The following is a 20,123-nucleotide window of genomic DNA, read 5'->3' as shown; positions in this document are numbered from 1 at the left end:
TCGGTGGATGGAGAGTGGGTGTCCTCTGTCTGTGTGTGTGGTTGTGTGTTCGTTTCTGTTTTTCTTATGTATGCAGGTCGGCTTGCAGTAACTTGAACCCTTCCGAGGAGGAGTACCGACTGAGAAAACTGACGAGACGCTTGAAACAGAAACTTAAGAAGGATAACATCCAGGCCCTGTTGTGAGTGGAAGGTGGCAGAGCCTTTGCGTGGGGACTGGGAATTTTTAGTATCCAGCATGTCCGCAATGAGGCGAAGAGACAAGTGTGACCCGTCAGGGAAGCATGCGTTACCACTCCACCTTCCGTAGTGACCTCACTTGGTAGACCAGACGTGGCGGTATTGGACCCCACATTGGTCTAAAACGGGGGACTGAAGGGTGAGGGTCAAAAATCCCTTGTCTCTTCAGATATATCAATACATATATATATCCTTTTATATCAATATCTATCTATATTCTGTTGCTTAACTTCTTTAATAAAGTGATGAATTAACTATATGCATGATCACATAATCAATTCTATTTTCTTATGCATAACTGAAATATACTTTGAATCATATGAGTGGTCTAGTGTCTTTTAAGGAACATTCCAGAGTCTCTCTCTCTCTGTCCTGCCCATAGTCTGAAGGTCCTTTGGGGATAAGCTTAGCTGTGATGAGAGGGGGCAGGGAGAATGTTAAACATATGTTCTGTGTTTGATCGTTACTTTTCTATGATTAATTATATGGGTTAAAATCCTATGCAATATTACCTGAATAGTAGAAGTGTGATTTTCTATTATTATTTCTTTAGGGAAGAAATGTATGTTATTTTTCACCCTCTCCTCTGCCTGAGGAGTGAAAATTTTATCTCTCTTGTTTTGGCTTAAATGACCTGAAATGTGTGCTCTGGCTCTCCTGTGCCCAGAGAAGAACTGTTGTTCATCAGTGTTTTGTGTGTGCGTTTGACCTTCTACCCAGGATTTGAACCTAGGGATCAACAGCAGGCAGACTAGAAGACACCCTGAGACCATCTGCGAGGTCACTTCAGATGTAAATCTCGATCCAGGACGACAATTGCGCTGATTACTGTTGATAGGGCATAGCAATCTATATGCTGTGACTTTATGTTCTTTTAGCCAATCAGGAGTGAAATAATAGAATGTACTCCTTGCAAATGGTATAATTGATGTAAGATTTTGTGTAATGTATGAGTTAGCTTTCGATCTCCTCGTGAGACTTTGCCGTTGGCTGTACCAATTTCACTGCAAACTATTCTTCAGTAAAATTTGGATTCTTTAATTGAACTTCTTGACTCCTGGTTTTCTTTCTCCATATCTGGTCTGGGCCATAAATGTTATACCCCTAACAGTTCACTCCCTGAATGTCTTGAAGAATGAATGCCACAAACACTAAGAAGAGTATGCCTTGCTCTGGTCTCTATTTGCTGGGAGCTTGCAAATCTCCTGGAGTGCCTTCATGCTGATTTAGCAACTGTTTTGTGAACTTGAGAGAAAGTTAATAAGAGACAAGCAAGATTTGGATGCTTTTTCTCTAACAGATTTGGGTAATTTACAGAGGAGAACAATAAAAGTGTCATCAATTTCCAATCTGGGAGAGGAACCCAAGCCACCTGGTGAAAACCAGGAATCCTGACCACTAGACAAGATGAAATTCTTTGAAAAGCAACCTGGTTGAAAACCAGGAATCCTGACCACTATATTACATAAGACACTTTGAAGGAAAGCTGCATTGTCACACCAGTCAGGCGCATCAACATTTTCTCATCAGCTAACCAGTGGAGCCACCAGACTTGGTTTTTAAAATTTGATCAACTGACTTTTTCATGTCTGAGCATGTACGAAAGTTAAACTTGTACAAAATAAAGAACTCACACCGCAAACACTTTGCTGGTCATTTGGAAAAAGCCTTCCTCAAAGGAGGTATAATCTCTTTATGGTGATTTACAAAGTCTTTGGTGATCTTAACAGGAGATTATAAATGGACAATCAGAACGAGCGTGCGTTGTATCCTTTTTTCTGTAACAAAATGAGTTAATTTATAGAGGCTACTACAAAAGTGAGAAAAGCTTCACATACTGGGAGTTGAACCCAGGCCACCTGGGTGAAAACCAGGAATCCTGACCACTAGACAAGATGAGATTCTTTGAAAACCAGGAATCCTGACCACTATATTACATAAGACACTTTGAAGGAAAGCTGCATTGTCACACCAGTCAGGCGCATCAACATTTTCTCATCAGCTAACCAGTAGAGCTACCAGCTGGCCACCTGGGTGAAAACCAGGAATCTTGACCACTGTATTGCATAAGACACTTTGAAGGAAAGTTGCATTGTCACACCAGTCAGGTGTATCAACATTTTCTCATCAGCTAACCAGTGGAGCCACCAGACTTGGTTTTTAAAATTTGATCAACTGACTTTTTCATGTCTGAGCATGTACGAAAGTTAAACTTGTACAAAAGAAATAACTCACACCGCAAACACTTTGCTGGTCATTTGGAAAAAGCCTTCCTCAAAGGAGGTATAATCTCTTTATGGTGATTTACGAAATCTTTGGTGATCTTAACAGGAGATTATAAATGGACAATCAGAACGAGCCTGCGTTGTATCCTTTTTTTCTGTAAAAAATGAGTTAATTTATAAAGGCTACTACAAAAGTGAGAAAAGCTTTCCATACCAGGAGTTGAACACGGGCGAAAACCAAGAATCCTGACCGCTAGACCATATGGGACTCAGAATGATCATGATACCAGTGAGGCATTGCAATATTTGCCAATCCATCAACCAGTGGGGCCAAGAGCCTTGGTTTTCCAAATGATTACAACTGACTTTTTCACGTTTGAGCATATATGACCTTTACACTTGAGCAACCGGAAGAAGAACTCGTAGTGTAGTTTTCGGGTCGTTTTGAAAAAGCCTTACCTAGAGGAGCTACTACAAAGGGGTTCATTGCAGCAAGCCACACCTCGTGGCGCGACGGTAGAGCGTCTGACTGCAGATCAGAAGGTTGCGTGTTCAAATCACGTTGGCGTCAAGCACTTCCTTTTGAAGAGCAGATTCCCCTACTTAAGGGGTGTTGTACTCCCAATGTTCAGTCCCTGAATGTCTTGAAGAATGAATGCCACAAACACTAAGAAGAGTATGCTTTGCTCTGGTCTCTGTTTGCTGGGAGCTTGCAAATCTCCTGGAGTGCCTTCATGCTGATTTAGCAACTATTTTGTGATCTTGAGAGAAAGTTAATAAGAGATGTGCAAGATTTGGATGCTTTTTCTCTAACAGTTTTGGGTAATTTACAGAGAACAATAAAAGTGTCTCCAATTTCCAATCTGGGAGAGGAACCCAAGCCACCTGGTGAAAACCAGGAATCCTGACCTCTAGACAAGATGAGATTCTTAGAAAGGCAACCTGGTTGAAAACCAGGAATCCTGACCACTATATTACATAAGACACTTTGAAGGAAAGCTGCATTGTCACACTAGTCAGGCGCATCAACATTTTCTCATCAGCTAACCAGTAGAGCCACAAGACTTGGTTTTTCAAATTTTATCAGGTGACTTTTTCATGTCTGAGCATGTACAAAAGTTAAACTTGTACAATTTTGAAAAAGCCTTACTCAGAGGAGCTACTACAAAGGGTTTCATTGCAGAAAGCCAGACCTCGTGGCGCAACGGTAGTGTGTCTGACTCCATATCAGATGTTTGCTTGTTCAAATCACGTCTGGGTCAAGCATGTCCTTTTGAAGAGCAGATTCACCTACTTAAGGGGTGTTGTACTCCCAATGTTCTGAAGGGTGAGGGTCAAAAATCCCTTGTCTCTTCAGATATATCAATTCATATATATATCCTTTTATATCAATATCTATCTATATTCTGTTGCTTAACTTCTTTAATAAAGTGATGAATTAACTATATGCATTCTATTTTCTTATGCATAACTGAAATCTACTTTGAATCATATGAGTGTTGGAATGTTAATTAGTGTCTTTTAAGGAACATTCCAGAGTCTCTCTCTCTGTCCTGCCCATAGTCTGAAGGTCCTTTGGGGATAAGCTTAGCTGTGATGAGAGGGGGCAGGGAGAATGTTAAACATATGTTCTGTGTTTGATCGTTACTTTTCTATGATTAATTATATGGGTTAAAATCCTATGCAATATTACCTGAATAGTAGAAGTGTGATTTTCTATTATTATTTCTTTAGGGAAGAAATGTATGTTATTTTTCACCCTCTCCTCTGCCTGAGGAGTGAAAATATTATCTCTCTTGTTTTGGCTTAAATGACCTGATAATGTGTGCTCTGGCTCTCCTGTGCCCAGAGAAGAACTGTTGTTCGTCAGTGTTTTGTGTGTGCGTTTGACCTTCTACCCAGGTTTTGAACCTAGGAATCAACAGCAGGCAGACTAGAAGACACCCTGAGACCATCTGCGAGGTCACTTCAGATGTAAATCTCGATCCAGGACGACAATTGCGCTGATTACTGTTGATAGGGCATAGCAATCTATATGTTGTGACTTTATGTTCTTTTAGCCAATCAGGAGTGAAATAATAGAATGTACTCCTTGCAAATGGTATAATTGATGTAAGATTTTGTGTAATGTATGAGTTAGCTTTCGATCTCCTCGTGAGACTTTGCCGTTGGCTGTACCAATTTCACTGCAAACTATTGTTCAGTAAATTTTGGATTCTTTAATTGAACTTCTTGACTCCTGGTTTTCTTTCTCCATATCTGGTCTGGGTCAAAACTGTTATACCCCTGACAGTTTGGTGGAGGATTTAGTGGGCAATCACTCCGTGGTGACATCTCTGGCAAATCAGCAAACAAGGAAGGAAGCTTTTTATTAATTGTTAGGGCTATCTGACTGGAAGACATTTTGAAGGGGAGCGGGAGAGCTTCACTCCGACGAGGCGTGTGAAGAGTAATTTAATTATACTATTGAGAGTATAAGAAGTCACTGAGAGAGCTGTTTAAGGGGCAACAGCAAACAGCGCAAGTGAAACGTGCTCTGTGAGGGGGCCCAGGTGGGCATGGGTGAAGCACCACCCCGGCAGAGTGCGTCCCTGGACGAGAGGTCCAGTGGCACAGTAAACCTGCTCAGTCTCTTCCAACTCAGATAGGGGTACCCCGAGCTTAATGAATCAGGCAGTTAGGGATTCAGATATTAGTTATAAAATAAAATAAAATACAATAGGGATTGTTTTGCCAGGGATGCATCAGGAGCGGTCCCAAGTAAGTAAATAAATTGTGCCCCTAATTGGTATGGATCAGTATATGTGACCAGGATGTTTGTGAAGAATACTTTGTGGTGAAATTGGTAGAAATCCAGTATTGCTGTTGCTATAGTTAATTTATCCACGTAAAATATTTGCTGCTAAAATCTTTTCGGTAGTGATTTTCAGCTGTGACCAAGAAAAATGTCTGATAAAGAAAATTTTCTGAGTAGTTCTGACCAAAATGAGGAGGGCACACGCTGTAAACAGCTCTGCTCTGACGAGCTCAAATCGAAGAAATGTGCATGAAATCAAAAAGTTAACTCTTAGCGGACTGGACAATGTTTATTTTTGGGCTGTTCTTTTCATGTCATGAATGAAGCCTGATGTAAGATTAACTAAACTGAGAGGGAGCAGCTGTTGAATGGACATGTGTCAGATCATAACTCCTTTTATATCAAAGTGATGAGTAAGAATATTTAGATTATAAAAGGAGTGATCACTTTAAATGATTGAATTGTATTTGGGAAATCACATTATCTGGACAAACAATAAAGCTTTGAGTGTATTGCGTTAAACTGAAGTCAAATAAGTTATTGAATTTTAAACCAAGGGTGTATTTAAGATAAGTGTTGTTATATTTAGGCTGCAGAACAAAAAAGACGCTGATAGGGCCAAATATTTATCCGTGTTTGCCTATTCATGGATTTGTAAACTGGGTGGTATACCGTTAAACCATGAAAAGGCAATTCCAAATATGATGGACGGATGGTCTAGTTTGATTGCCCAGCGTGATAGAGTGGCAAAAATTATTGGGCAGGAAGTCGGCTGTGATTTGTGAAGTTTGAGTAAGGGTTTTTGAGGCTGTTTGTGAAAAAGCAGAAAGTGCTGTGAAAGATGAGACAGTTCTCCGTCCTCCCTTGGCCCCCACCTTCCCTTCTCAGACTGCTCAGGCAGCGGCTGCTTTCAGCTGTTGATCATACTGATAATCAGAACGATGGGCCATATGCTGAGGCGCGCAGATTGTTGAATGTGGCTGTTTCGCGCCCCACCTTATAACATTTCAGAGATTCCTGCCGTGCAAGCAAAGCAGATTAAGCAAAAACCGGGGCCAGAAATCTTAACTTGTCCCCAGAGAAATGTCTAAACCCATTGAGACGGCATTCGCGCCCCAATCCGACATCAGGATAGGGGAGGATTGAATGCTGAGATGGGGCTGGCTGTGAGGATGGTCAATGGGTCAGACTCACGGCTGCTGAGAAAAACAGTTTGCTTGCAGGGTTGGAACCGTTTAAGTTGTATAACCCAAACAAAATTCTATGGGACAGGCTAGAGGCCGTTGCTAGGCAACAGAATCTGGGGATGGCAGATATACAGTCTTTGGTTGAGGGTTTGGTTCCCCCCAGCAAATTAAGGGCGGTTCAGATTGCTCCTTTCCACCCCAGAGTCCCCACAGATTGGCCTGAGTTTTTTGAAGCTTACTCAGATTACAAGATACGCGTGAAAGATATTTTGGGTCGGGGGTCTTTTCCCTGGACCAGTGTAACACAGATTAAACAGAGGGCTGGCGAAAACCCCTTAGAATACATTGAGTGCTTTCGCATAGCCTATGAAACGTACTGTGCTGCAAACAACAACATAGAAGATCTTGATTCTGCCATAGTGATAGAATCCGCTACAGGCGGATTGAATAAACAATACCGAGACATGTTGTTGAACAGTGCCATTGACATTAGATATTGGGAGGATTTGCTTCGTTGGTGCTCTGTAAGCTGGAGCCGTTTGCAAACACGTGAGGATGATGTTAATGTGGGTAAAGTATCTGCTGTGTCAGTTGAAGTGGAAATGAGCCCCCGCCATAACATAACCTGCTATAATTGTGACGAAAAAGGTCATACCTCTAGAGATTGTACCAAGCCTGTTGACAGATGCAGGAATTGTAACAGAGAGGGCCACACTGCTAGACATTGTCGAAGTGGTAAACAAAAAAAAATCACAGAAAATGAGAGTGTGAAATTTTAGAAGATTTTCTGGGCAGAAAATGTGTGTGCTCAGCTTGCCTGACAGAAAAACAAATGCAGTTCTATTTTGATAGCAGGGAACACTGAGACACTTTATCAGTGATCAAGGCCAAAGAGCGTTCAGCCTCAGTCACCATTCACTTTCATTGAAAAAAAAAAAAAACACAATGAAACTGAATGTGGTCTGCTGTGAGCAGATGTGGGCCCCTGTGTGAGAGAATGCATTAAAGCAACAGATTGGGCTAAATAAATGCAGGCGTGAAACACAGCAAAAGTATAGGAGCATTTATGAAGATGAATGTGGTCTGTGGTGTTCAGTCTCTAGCAAACTTCTTAACATTTCATTTTGTATTCCAGCTAGCCGATGATGAGTGTGAAGGATGCCTTATTTTGATTGACACAGGCGCGACTGTATCAATTACAGATCTCGATCTTGAGATCACTTCTAACACTGTGTAAAAAGCCACTGTATTGCATACTTTGCAGATGATAAGTGCAGATTTAACAATTTGGCTCATTGTTTCTTTAATTATGAATATTGACTGGAGGCATTTTGAGTTTATTTCTCTTTATTATTCTCTGTGGGTGCTTGGCTGCAATGAAACAATTCGCTTATCTCAGAGTGGCCCCCACCATGAGCGAAAATGTGCAGTGGCAGGATCTGTTAGTCTAACTGAGACTCGCTCTGAGTGGAAGTTTATAATTTCCAAATTCCCTGATGTATGGGCAAAAGATAAATATGATTGTGGTTTAGCACAGATTCAGCCACTGAGCATCCCAGGTCCTTTGCATGAAGCCAAAAGACAATATCCTTTGAAAAATGATGCTCGAGGGGGGGCTGACACTGTTGTAGATGAATTATGCAAACGGGGGATTGTGATTCCCTGTTCCTCTCCCACTAATTCCCCTATGTGGCCTGTCAAAAAGCTAGATGGGAGCTGGCGTTTGACCATTGATTACACTTCTCTGAATTCAGTGTCTGAGAAAATGCACCCTCTGGTGGCCAATCCCGCAACTATCCTACATGAGATAGGTTCTGAACATTGTCTTTTTACTGCTTTAGACATTTCTAATGGTTTTTGGACTTGTCCCCTAGCCAAGGAGGACCAAGGCAGATTTGCTTTCACCAGCAGGGGTTGCCAATGGACATGGAGTCGTTTGCCACAAGGTTTCTGCAACTCACCCACACTGTTTCATCAGGTACTAGCATCCTTCATTGATCCGGTAAGAAAACAACTTGAATATGACGGATCTGTTGTTCTACAATATGTGAATGACATTTGAATTGCTAGTCCAACCAAGTTCAAACATTTGACTGCTGTACAGACTGTTTTGAATGCCCTCCAAAACGGGGGATTCAAAGTGAACTTGAAGAAAGCACAGCTGGCACTTCCTGAAGTGACTTATTTGGGGCAAATTGTGGGTGTGCACGACAGACGCATCACTCCTGAACGAGTTAAAGCTATCATTGAACTTCCAAAACCAAACACGGTTACTGGTCTAAGGCAAGTAATGGGTCTTTTGAATTATTGCCGCCAGTATGTTTCTGAATACACTGAACTTTCTAAACCACTCACAGAGGCGCTGAAAGGAGGAAAACCTGGATCGGAGCTGATCGACTGGACTGAGGAGATGGAGGAGGCGTTTGTGAGTATCAAAGAAACTCTTGCTTCCTCCTCAGCATTACGTCATGCCGATGCCAGCAGGCCGTTCCATCTATGGACATGGGTGGGAACTCGATCCTATTCAGCGGCCCTGGGTCAAAGGGTTCCAGGAAGAAACTCCTATGGGATGGTAGGATATTATTCGGCTCCTATTCCTGTTTCAGTGGCAGGACAGCATCCGTGCCTGTTGATATGCGACTGTGCAGAGTGGGCTGTAAAGATTACAGCGGACATTGTGACTCATCAGAAGGTGATACCGCACACTAGACACCAGATTCTGAAACTGTTAACAAACACTCGTTTAGGCTCTATCTCTAATCAAAGACGAGCTAAATGGGAGGCCATTCTCTTGAGTAAAAATGTGGATATAAATATTGACATTGAAACTGCTATCAACCCTGCCTCCTTGCTTCCAGAAGAAGGAACTGCACACAACTGTGCCCGACTGATCGAGACGGACAGCCAGAGCCCTCTTCAATCTGAACCACTTTCTGATGCCATGAAGCTGTTCGTGGATGGTTCCAGCTTTCATGAACAGGGAAAACGCTTCACTGGCTGGGCTGTTGTAAATGAACATGGTGAAACTGTTGACTGTGGTTCTCTTTCAGGAGGAGGGCCTCAAGTGGCCGAGCTGGTCGCATTGACACGAGCATTGCAGTATGGCCAGGGGAAACGAGTCAATGTTTACACTGACAGCCGTTATGCATATGGTGCTGTTTATGACTTCGGCCCTGTGTGGAGACGCAGAGGATTTCTAACCACTGCCGGTCTGCCGATCTCTCATCAACAGCAGGAAAAAGAACTTATGAATGCCTGTGATCTTCCTGCAACAGGAGCAGTTATCAAAGTCACTGGCCATGCAACGGACAAATCTCCTGAGGCCGCAGGAAACCGAGCTGCTGACACAGCTGCCAGAGAGGCTGCAACACGGACTGAGACTTGTGTGAGTGATATGGCTCTTGCTCCTCAGGAGAGTAAGACCCCCAGAGACATTTTTAAACTCTATGATGAGGATGACCCTGAAGAGATAGAACAATGGACAAAATTAGGAGCTCAGAAAGATGCAGAAGGACTGTGGAAATTTAATGAGCATTTTGTTTGTCCTGTTTCTGCTCGAACTGAACTAATGTCTTTGTATCATGGTTTGGCACATGCAGGTCCTGAAAAACTACATGCAATGATTTCCAAAACCTGGTGGTGACCACGACTGAGGGCTTCTTGCAATGATTTTTGTAAGAGATGTCTAGTATGCCTTAAGGTTAATTCTTCTTCTAAGCTGAAAATTCCCTTAGGACATGCCCCTCGACCTCAAGGGCCGTGGACACACCTCCAAATTGATTTCATAGGTCCACTGCCCCCTAGTGGAGGTTTTACACACATTCTAATGATTGTTGATCTGTTTTCCAGATGGGTTGAGGCATTTCCACTGAGAAACTGCACCGCAGATGCAACCGCCAAGATTATGTTGAATGAAGTTTTCCCAAGATGGGGTTTGCCCTTACAAATTGATTCAGATCAGGGTACACATTTTACTGGGAAGGTGATGAAAAAATGTCATGAAATTGATGGGGGTGAGGCAACACTTTCACATTCCATTTAGGCCCCAATCTAGCGGATCTATTGAACGCACTAATCGTACGCTTAAAACTTCATTGAGAAAGAGATTGTTGGAGTGGGGGAAAGGGTGGCATGCGGTTGTCCCAGCGATTTTGTTAAGCATGAGAGCCAGCCCTAACAAGACTACACAGCTCAGCCCTTTTGAGGTAATGACAGGTCGCTACATGCGGCTGCCCTGGGATGCCCCCTTGCAACACGAGGGACCATCCGGGCCTTTGAAAGACGCTTTACAAAATTATCTGAAAGCTTTGGATGACAGTCTGCGAGACACACGGGTTAGTGTTAGCACACGACAAGCAGATCGAGATAATGTTGAGCAAAAAGACATGCCTGCTTTGCCTGAAATAGGTGACAATGTAATGTTACAGCGGGAGATAGTTTCCCCCCTTAGGTCCGAAATTTCATGGGCCTTATCAGGTGGTATTGACCACTAACACCTCTGTTCTACTGGACAGGGGGGTTTTGGGTACCGTATGGAGACATTGGTCACAGGTGAAACCACTTGAAAAGTGTAACAACTTACTACCTCGGGATCATTAAATGTCTGTCGTGTATGTTAAAATTCTACAACAAATGTTTTATCATTACAGATGGCTGAATCCGATGACTGAAAGTGAAACGAGCTTTCATCCGATTGGTACTTCCGCTCTCGTTGGTATTTTTAATTCTGATCGATTTATCATTTTTGATGTGGATTCAAATTTCAATTTGGACAGGGAGATTCCATGCATTTTCAACTCATTGGGATTGCGAGGAGATCGATAACCGTCCATCATGGGTACAATCCCCATGTCTAAATTCAACTGAGGGTTTAAATTTAATTCCGACTATGTACTAAAAGGTAAATGATCGTTGTTATCGTCTGGACGGAAATGAGACAGTGACCTATTGGCTTGGTCACTCCCCAAATTATCCCGATACTACCCTCATTATGCAAAAAGGTCGGTGGATGGGGAGTGGGTGTCCTCTGTCTGTGTGTGTGGTTGTGTGTTCGTTTCTGTTTTTCTTATGTATGCAGGTCGGCTTGCAGTAACTTAAACCCTTCCGAGGAGGAGTACCGACTGAGAAAACTGACGAGACGCTTGAAAGAGAAACTTAAGAAGGATAACATCCAGGCCCTGTTGTGAGGGCCTAGACAATAAGGACTCATACGTTCGAATGCTGTTCATAGATTTCAGCTCAGCATTCAACACAATCATTCCCCAGCACCTGATTGGAAAGCTGAACCTGCTGGGCCTGGACACCTCCCTCTGCAACTGGATCCTGGACTTCCTGACTGGGAGACCTCAGTCAGTCCGGATCGGGAACAGCATCTCCACCACCACCACACTGAGCACTGGGGCCCCCAGGGCTGTGTGCTCAGTCCACTGCTGTTCACTCTGCTGACTCACGACTGTGCAGCAATGCACAGCTCGAATCACATCATCAAGTTCAGCTGATGACATGACCGTGGTGGGTCTCATCAGCAAGAACAACGAGTCAGCATACAGAGAGGAGGTGCAGCGGCTGACGAACTGGTGTAGAGCCAACAACCTGTCCCTGAATGTCGACAAAACAAAAGAGATGGTTGTTGACTTTAGGAGAGCACAAGGTGAACACACTCCGCTGAACATCGACGGCTCCTCTGTGGAGATCGTCAAGAGCACCAAATTTCTTGGTGTTCACCTGGCGGAGAACCTCACCTGGTCCCTCAACACCAGCTCTATCACCAAGAAAGCCCAGCAGCGTCTCTACTTTCTTCGAAGGCTGAGGAAAGCACATCTCCCAACCCCCATCCTCACTACATTCTATAGAGGGACTATTGAGAGCATCCTGAGCAGCTGCATCACTGCCTGGTTTGGGACTTGCACCGTTTCGGACCGCAAAGCCCTGCAGAGGATAGTGAGGACAGCTAAGAAGATCATTGGGGTCTCTCTTCCCTCCATCAAAGACATTTACAAAAAACACTGTATCCGCAAAGCAACCAGCATTGTGGACGACCCCACACACCCCTCACACAAACTCTTTACCCTCCTCCCGTCTGGCAAGAGGTACCGAAGCATTCGGGCCCTCACGGCCAGACTGTGTAACAGCTTCTTCCCCCAAGCCATCAGACTTCTCAATACTCAGAGACTGGTTTGACACACACACACGTGTCCTGAGTTGCACTTTAATAACTGTCACTTTATAACTGTCTGCTACCTCAATAACTGCTATGTGCATAGAACATTATCTCATAGTATGTTATGTTTACATTTTTAGAAACTGTCATCTTTTTGCACTACTGAGTACTGGTCGGCGCTGCACTGTCTATTGTCCTGTTCATTGTCAGTAATTTGTTGTACTGTCCTGTACTTTTTGCACATGTTTGCACATGCACTTTATATAGATATATATAGGTAGTTTATATAGGTATTTTATTTCGTTGTGTAGTCTCATGTGGTCCTATGTTGGTCCTTTGTTGTTTTTATGTAGCACCATGGTCCTGGAGGAACGTTGTCTTTTGAACGTTGTTTTGCTGTGTACTGTACTAACTGTATATGGTTGAAACGACAATAAAAACCACTTGACTTGACTTGAGTGGAAGGTGGCAGAGCCTTTGCGTGGGGACTGGGAATTTTTAGTATCCAGCATGTCCGCAATGAGGCGAAGAGACAAGTGTGACCCGTCAGGGAAGCATGCGTTACCACTCCACCTTCCGTAGTGACCTCACTTGGTAGACCAGACGTGGCGGTATTGGACCCCACATTGGTCTAAAACGGGGGACTGAAGGGTGAGGGTCAAAAATCCCTTGTCTCTTCAGATATATCAATACATATATATATCCTTTTATATCAATATCTATCTATATTCTGTTGCTTAACTTCTTTAATAAAGTGATGAATTAACTATATGCATGATAACATAATCAATTCTATTTTCTTATGCATAACTGAAATATACTTTGAATCATATGAGTGTTGGAATGTTAACTAGTGTCTTTTAAGGAACATTCCAGAGTCTCTCTCTCTGTCCTGCCCATAGTCTGAAGGTCCTTTGGGGATAAGCTTAGCTGTGATGAGAGGGGGCAGGGAGAATGTTAAACATATGTTCTGTGTTTGATCGTTACTTTTCTATGATTAATTATATGGGTTAAAAACCTATGCAATATTACCTGAATAGTAGAAGTGTGATTTTCTATTATTATTTCTTTAGGGAAGAAATGTATGTTATTTTTAACCCTCTCCTATGCCTGAGGAGTGAAAATTTTATCTCTCTTGTTTTGGCTTAAATGACCTGATAATGTGTGCTCTGGCTCTCCTGTGCCCAGAGAAGAACTGTTGCTCGTCAGTGTTTTGTGTGTGCATTTGACCTTCTACCCAGGTTTTGAACCTAGGAATCAACAGCAGGCAGACTAGAAGACACCCTGAGACCATCTGCGAGGTCACTTCAGATGTAAATCTCGATCCAGGACGACAATTGCGCTGATTAATGTTGATAGGGCATGGCAATCTATATGTTGTGACTTTATGTTCTTTTAGCCAATCAGGAGTGAAATAATAGAATGTACTCCTTGCAAATGGTATAATTGATGTAAGATTTTGTGTAATGTATGAGTTAGCTATCGATCTCCTCGTGAGACTTTGCCGTTGGCTGTACCAATTTCACTGCAAATTATTCTTCAGTAAAATTTGGATTCTTTAATTGAACTTCTTGACTCCTGGTTTTCTTTCTCCATATCTGGTCTGGGTCAAAACTGTTATACCCCTAACAGTTCACTCCCTGAATGTCTTGAAGAATGAATGCCACAAACACTAAGAAGAGTATGCCTTGCTCTGGTCTCTATTTGCTGGGAGCTTGCAAATCTCCTGGAGTGCCTTCATGCTGATTTAGCAACTGTTTTGTGAACTTGAGAGAAAGTTAATAAGAGACAAGCAAGATTTGGATGCTTTTTCTCTAACAGATTTGGGTAATTTACAGAGGAGAACAATAAAAGTGTCATCAATTTCCAATCTGGGAGAGGAACCCAAGCCACCTGGTGAAAACCAGGAATCCTGACCACTAGACAAGATGAGATTCTTTGAAAAGCAACCTGGTTGAAAACCAGGAATCCTGACCACTATATTACATAAGACACTTTAAAGGAAAGCTGCATTGTCACACCAGTCAGGCGCATGAACATTTTCTCATCAGCTAACCAGTAGAGCCACCAGCGGGCCACCAGAGTGAAAACAAGGAATCCTGACCACTATATTACATAAGACACTTTGAAGGAAAGCTGCATTGTCACACCAGTCAGGCGCATCAACATTTTCTCATCAGAAAACCAGTAGAGCCACAAGACTTGGTTTTTCAAATTTTATCAGGTGACTTTTTCATGTCTGAGCATGTACAAAAGTTAAACTTGTACAAAAGAAAGAACTCACACAGCAAACACTTTGCTGGTCATTTGGAAAAAGCCTTCCTCAAAGGAGGTATAATCTCTTTATGGTGATTTAAAAAATCTTTGGTGACCTTAACAGGAGATTATAAATGGACAATCAGAACGCGCGTGCGTTGTATCCTTTTTTCTGTAACAAAATGAGTTAATTTATAGAGGCTACTACAAAAGTGAGAAAAGCTTCCCATACAGGGAGTTGAATCCAGGCCACCTGGGTGAAAACCAGGAACCCTGACCGCTAGACCATATGGGACTCAAAATGAGCACCATACCAGTGAGGCATTGCAATATTTGCCAATCCATCAACCAGTGGGGCCAAGAGCCTTGGTTTTCCAAATGATTACAACTGACTTTTTCACGTTTGAGCATATATGACCTTTACACTTGTGCAACCGGAAGAAGAACTCGTAGTGTAGTTTGTTCACTCCCTCAATGTCTTGAAGAATGAAGGCCACAAACACTAAGAAGAGTATGCCTTCCTCTGGTCTCTGTTTGTTAGGAGCTTGCAAATCTCCTGGAGTACCTTCATGCTGATTTAGCAACTGTTTTGTGATCTTGAGAGAAAGTTAATAAGAGACGTTAAAGATTTGGATGCTTTTTCTCTAACAAATTTGGGTAATTTACAGAGGAGAACAATAAAAGTGTCACCAATTTCCAATCTGGGAGAGAAACCCAAGCCACCTGGTGAAAACCAGAAATCCTGACCTCTAGACAAGATGATATTCTTAGAAAGGCAACCTGGTTGAAAACCAGGAATCCTGACCACTATATTAAATAAGACACTTTGAAGGAAAGCTGCATTGTCACAACAGTCAGGCGCATCAACATTTTCTCATCAGCTAACCAGTAGAGCCACCAGCGGGCCACGTGGGAGAAAACCAGGAATCTTGACCACTATATTGCATAAGACACTTTGAAGGAAAGCTGCATTGTCACACCAGTCATGTGCATCAACATTTTCTCATCAGCTAACCAGTGGAGCCACAAGACTTGGTTTTTAAAATTTTATCCGGTGACTTTTTCATGTCTGAGCATGTACGAAAGTTAAACTTGTACAAAAGAAAGAACTCACACCGCAAACACTTTGCTGGTCATTTGGAAAAAGCCTTCCTCAAAGGAGGTATAATCTCTTTATGGTGATTTACAAAATCTTTGGTGATCTTAACAAGAGATTATAAATGGACAATCAGAACGAGCGTGCGTTGTATCCTTTTTTTCTGTAACAAAATGAGTTAATTTATAGAGGCTACTACAAAAGTGAGAAAAGCTTCCCATACCGGGAGTTGAACCCAGGCCCCCTGGGCAAAAACCAGGAATCCTGACCGCTAGACCATATGGGACTCAAAACAAGCACGATACCAGTGAGGCATTGCAATATTTGCCAGTGGGGCCAAGAGTCTTGGTTTTCCAAATGATTACAATTCACTTTTTCACGTTTGAGCATATATGACCTTTACACTTGTGCAAATGGAAGAAGACCTCGTAGTGTAGTTTGCGGGTCATTTTGAAAAAGCCTTACTCAGAGGAGCTACTACAAAGGGGTTCATTGCAGAAAGCCAGACCTCGTAGTGCAACGGTAGTGCGTCTGACTCCACATCAGAAGGTTGTGTGTTCAAATCATGTCGAGGTCAAGCACTCCCTTTTGAAGAGCAGATTCCCCTACTTAAGTGGTGTTGTACTCCCAATGTTCACTCTCTGAATGTCTTGAAGAATGAATGCCACAAACACTAAGAAGAGTATGCCTTGCTCTGGTCTCTGTTTGCTGGGAGCTTGCAAATCTCCTGGAGTGCCTTCATGCTGATTTAGCAACTGTTTTGTGATTTTGAGAGAAAGTTTATAAGAGACGTGCAAGATTTGGATGCTTTTTCTCTAACAGATTTGGGTAATTTACAGAGGAGAACAATAAAAGTGTCATCAATTTCCAATCTGGGAGAGGAACCCAAGCCGCCTGGTGAAAACCAGGAATCCTGACCACTAGACAACATAAGACACTTGGAAGGAAATCTGCATTGTCACACCAGTCAGGAGCAGCAACATTTTCTCATAAGCTAACCAGTGGAGCCACCAGACTTGGTTTTCCAAATTTTATCAGCTGACTTTTTCATGTCTGTGCATGTACGAAAGTTAAACTTGTACAAAAGAAAGAACTCACACAGCAAACACTTTGCTGGTCATTTGGAAAAAGCCTTCCTCAAAGGAGGTATAATCTCTTTATAGTGATTTAGAAAATCTTTGGTGATCTTAACAGGAGATTATAAATGGACAATCAGAACGAGTGTGCATTGTATCCTTTTTTTCTGTAACAAAATGAGTTAATTTATAGAGGCTACTACAAAAGTGAGAAAAGCTTCCCATACCGGGAGCTGAACCCAGGCCCCCTGGGCGAAAACCAGGAATCCTGACCGCTAGACCATATGGGACTCAAAATGAGCACGATACCAGTGAGGCATTGCAATATTTGCCAATCCATCAACCAGTGGGGCCAAGAGCCTTGGTTTTCCAAATGATTACAACTGACTTTTTCACGTTTGAGCATATATGACCTTTACAATTGTGCAACCGGAAGAAGAACTCGTAGTGTAGTTTGCGGGTCGTTTTGAAAAAGTCTTACTCAGAGGACCTACTACAAAGGGGTTCATTGCAGAAAGCCAGACCTCGTGGCGCAATGGTAGCGCGTCTGACTCCAGATCAGAAGGTTGCGTGTTCAAATCACGTCGGGGTCAAGCACTTCCTTTTGAAGAGCAGATTCCCCTACTTAAGGTGTGTTGTACTCCCAATGTTCACTCCCTGAATGTCTTGAAGAATGAATGCCACAAACATTAAGAAGAGTATGCCTTGCTCTGGTCTCTGTTTGCTGTGAGCTTGCAAATCTCCTGGAGTGCCTTCATGCTGATTTAGCAACTGTTTTGTGATCTTGAGAGAAAGTTTATAAGAGACGTGCAAGATTTGGATGCTTTTTCTCTAACAGATTTGGGTAATTTACAGAGGAGAACAATAAAAGTGTCATCAATTTCCAATCTGGGAGAGGAACCCAAGCCACCTGGTGAAAACCAGGATTCCTGACCACTAGACAAGATGAGATTCTTTGAAAAGCAACCTGGTTGAAAATTAGGAATCCTGACCACTATATTACATAAGACACTTTGAAGGAAAGCTGCATTGTCACACCAGTCAGGCGCATCAACATTTTCTCATCAGCTAACCAGTAGAGCCACCAGCGGGCCACCTGGGTGAAAACCAGGAATCCTGACCACTATATTACATAAGAAGGAAAGCTGCATTGTCACACCAGTCAGGCGCATCAACATTTTCTCATCAGCTAACCAGTGGAGCCACCAGACTTGGTTTTTAAAATTTGATCAGCTGACTTTTTCATGTCTGAGCATGTACGAAAGTTAAACTTGTACAAAAGAAAGAACTCACACAGCAAACACTTTGCTGGTCATTTGGAAAAAGCCTTCCTCAAAGGAGGTATAATCTCTTTATGGTGATTTACAAAATCTTTGGTGATCTTAACAGGAGATTATAAATGGACAATCAGAACGAGCGTGTGTTGCATCCTTTTTTCTGTAACAAAATGAGTTAATTTATAGAGACTACTACAAAAGTGAGAAAAAGCTTCCAACACCAGGAGTTGAACCAGGGCCACCTGGGTGAAAACCAGAAGTCCTGACCACTAGACCATATGGGACTCGAAATGATCATGATACCAGTGAGGCATTGCAATATTTGCCAGTGGGGCCAAGAGTCTTGGTTTTCCAAATGATTACAATTCACTTTTTCACGTTTGAGCATATATGACCTTTACACTTGTGCAAATGGAAGAAGACCTCGTAGTGTAGTTTGCGGGTCATTTTGAAAAAGCCTTACTCAGAGGAGCTACTACAAAGGGGTTCATTGCAGAAAGCCAGACCTCGTGGCGCAACGGTAGTGCGTCTGACTCCACATCAGAAGGTTGTGTGTTCAAATCACGTCGAGGTCAAGCACTCCCTTTTGAAGAGCAGATTCCCCTACTTAAGTGGTGTTGTACTCCCAATGTTCACTCTCTGAATGTCTTGAAGAATGAATGCCACAAACACTAAGAAGAGTATGCCTTGCTCTGGTCTCTGTTTGCTGGGAGCTTGCAAATCTCCTGGAGTGCCTTCATGCTGATTTAGCAACTGTTTTGTGATTTTGAGAGAAAGTTTATAAGAGACGTGCAAGATTTGGATGCTTTTTCTCTAACAGATTTGGGTAATTTACAGAGGAGAACAATAAAAGTGTCATCAATTTCCAATCTGGGAGAGGAACCCAAGCCGCCTGGTGAAAACCAGGAATCCTGACCACTAGACAACATAAGACACTTGGAAGGAAATCTGCATTGTCACACCAGTCAGGAGCAGCAACATTTTCTCATAAGCTAACCAGTGGAGCCACCAGACTTGGTTTTCCAAATTTTATCAGCTGACTTTTTCATGTCTGTGCATGTACGAAAGTTAAACTTATACAAAAGAAAGAACTCACACAGCAAACACTTTGCTGGTCATTTGGAAAAAGCCTTCCTCAAAGGAGGTATAATCTCTTTATAGTGATTTACAAAATCTTTGGTGATCTTAACAGGAGATTATAAATGGACAATCAGAACGAGTGTGCATTGTATCCTTTTTTTCTGTAACAAAATTAGATAATTTATATGCATTCTTCAAATATTTCTATTTTCTCATTCATGTTAAAATAATCATGTAATACGTTCAATTCATTGCTCAAGATCTGTTTATAAAAAACACTTATTTGAAGTTCTATTTTCTTTTGTTTCATTAGATTTCTTCTTCTCCATATTGCAAATCTTGCAACTGTTAGCATTAAATTAAGAGCAAATTTATTTTTTGCTTTACCATTAAATCCAAATAAAACATAGTTTCCCATTCTTCTAGAATTATTCTTTTATCAAATAAAAAGTCACCTATCATCTTTTTTAACATTTTCATAAAACCATTTCACTTTTTACAATTTACAAACAAATGCATCACACCTTCTTTTTTTTCCATGCATACTTTACATTTTTCATCTTGGATCAGCCCAATTTTACACAATATCATGTCTGTCTTTATACAATTGTGTCTTAATAAATAATCTCAATTTTCTAATATAGGATCCTTAAAATGAATTCTCACATTTTTCCATATGTTTGATGCATCAAAATAAAGCTCAGCGTGTCAACCACTAATCGCAGGGTTG

General features: G+C 42.1%; 5 non-coding genes across 5 annotated transcripts; 2 read left to right on the top strand and 3 right to left on the bottom strand.

The window, feature by feature from the left end:
* Positions 1-16,174: 16,174 nt before the first annotated feature.
* On the bottom strand, positions 16,175-16,246 carry trnak-uuu (transfer RNA lysine (anticodon UUU)). Its single transcript has one exon. It is a non-coding gene; the product is annotated as a tRNA-Lys (tRNA).
* A 1,008-nt stretch (positions 16,247-17,254) lies between these two features.
* trnae-uuc (transfer RNA glutamic acid (anticodon UUC)) lies at positions 17,255-17,326 on the bottom strand. The gene has a single exon. It is a non-coding gene; the product is annotated as a tRNA-Glu (tRNA).
* Positions 17,327-17,557: 231 nt separating this feature from the next.
* Positions 17,558-17,629, top strand: trnaw-cca (transfer RNA tryptophan (anticodon CCA)). Its single transcript has one exon. It is a non-coding gene; the product is annotated as a tRNA-Trp (tRNA).
* An 896-nt stretch (positions 17,630-18,525) lies between these two features.
* Positions 18,526-18,597, bottom strand: trnae-uuc (transfer RNA glutamic acid (anticodon UUC)). Its single transcript has one exon. It is a non-coding gene; the product is annotated as a tRNA-Glu (tRNA).
* A 219-nt stretch (positions 18,598-18,816) lies between these two features.
* Positions 18,817-18,888, top strand: trnaw-cca (transfer RNA tryptophan (anticodon CCA)). The gene has a single exon. It is a non-coding gene; the product is annotated as a tRNA-Trp (tRNA).
* The last annotated feature ends 1,235 nt before the right edge of the window (positions 18,889-20,123 follow it).

The sequence above is a fragment of the Xyrauchen texanus genome, chromosome 49, assembly GCF_025860055.1.
Source record: "Xyrauchen texanus isolate HMW12.3.18 chromosome 49, RBS_HiC_50CHRs, whole genome shotgun sequence".
Classification (NCBI taxonomy): Eukaryota; Metazoa; Chordata; class Actinopteri; order Cypriniformes; family Catostomidae; genus Xyrauchen; species Xyrauchen texanus.
This window is presented reverse-complemented; position numbering and strand designations above follow the sequence as displayed.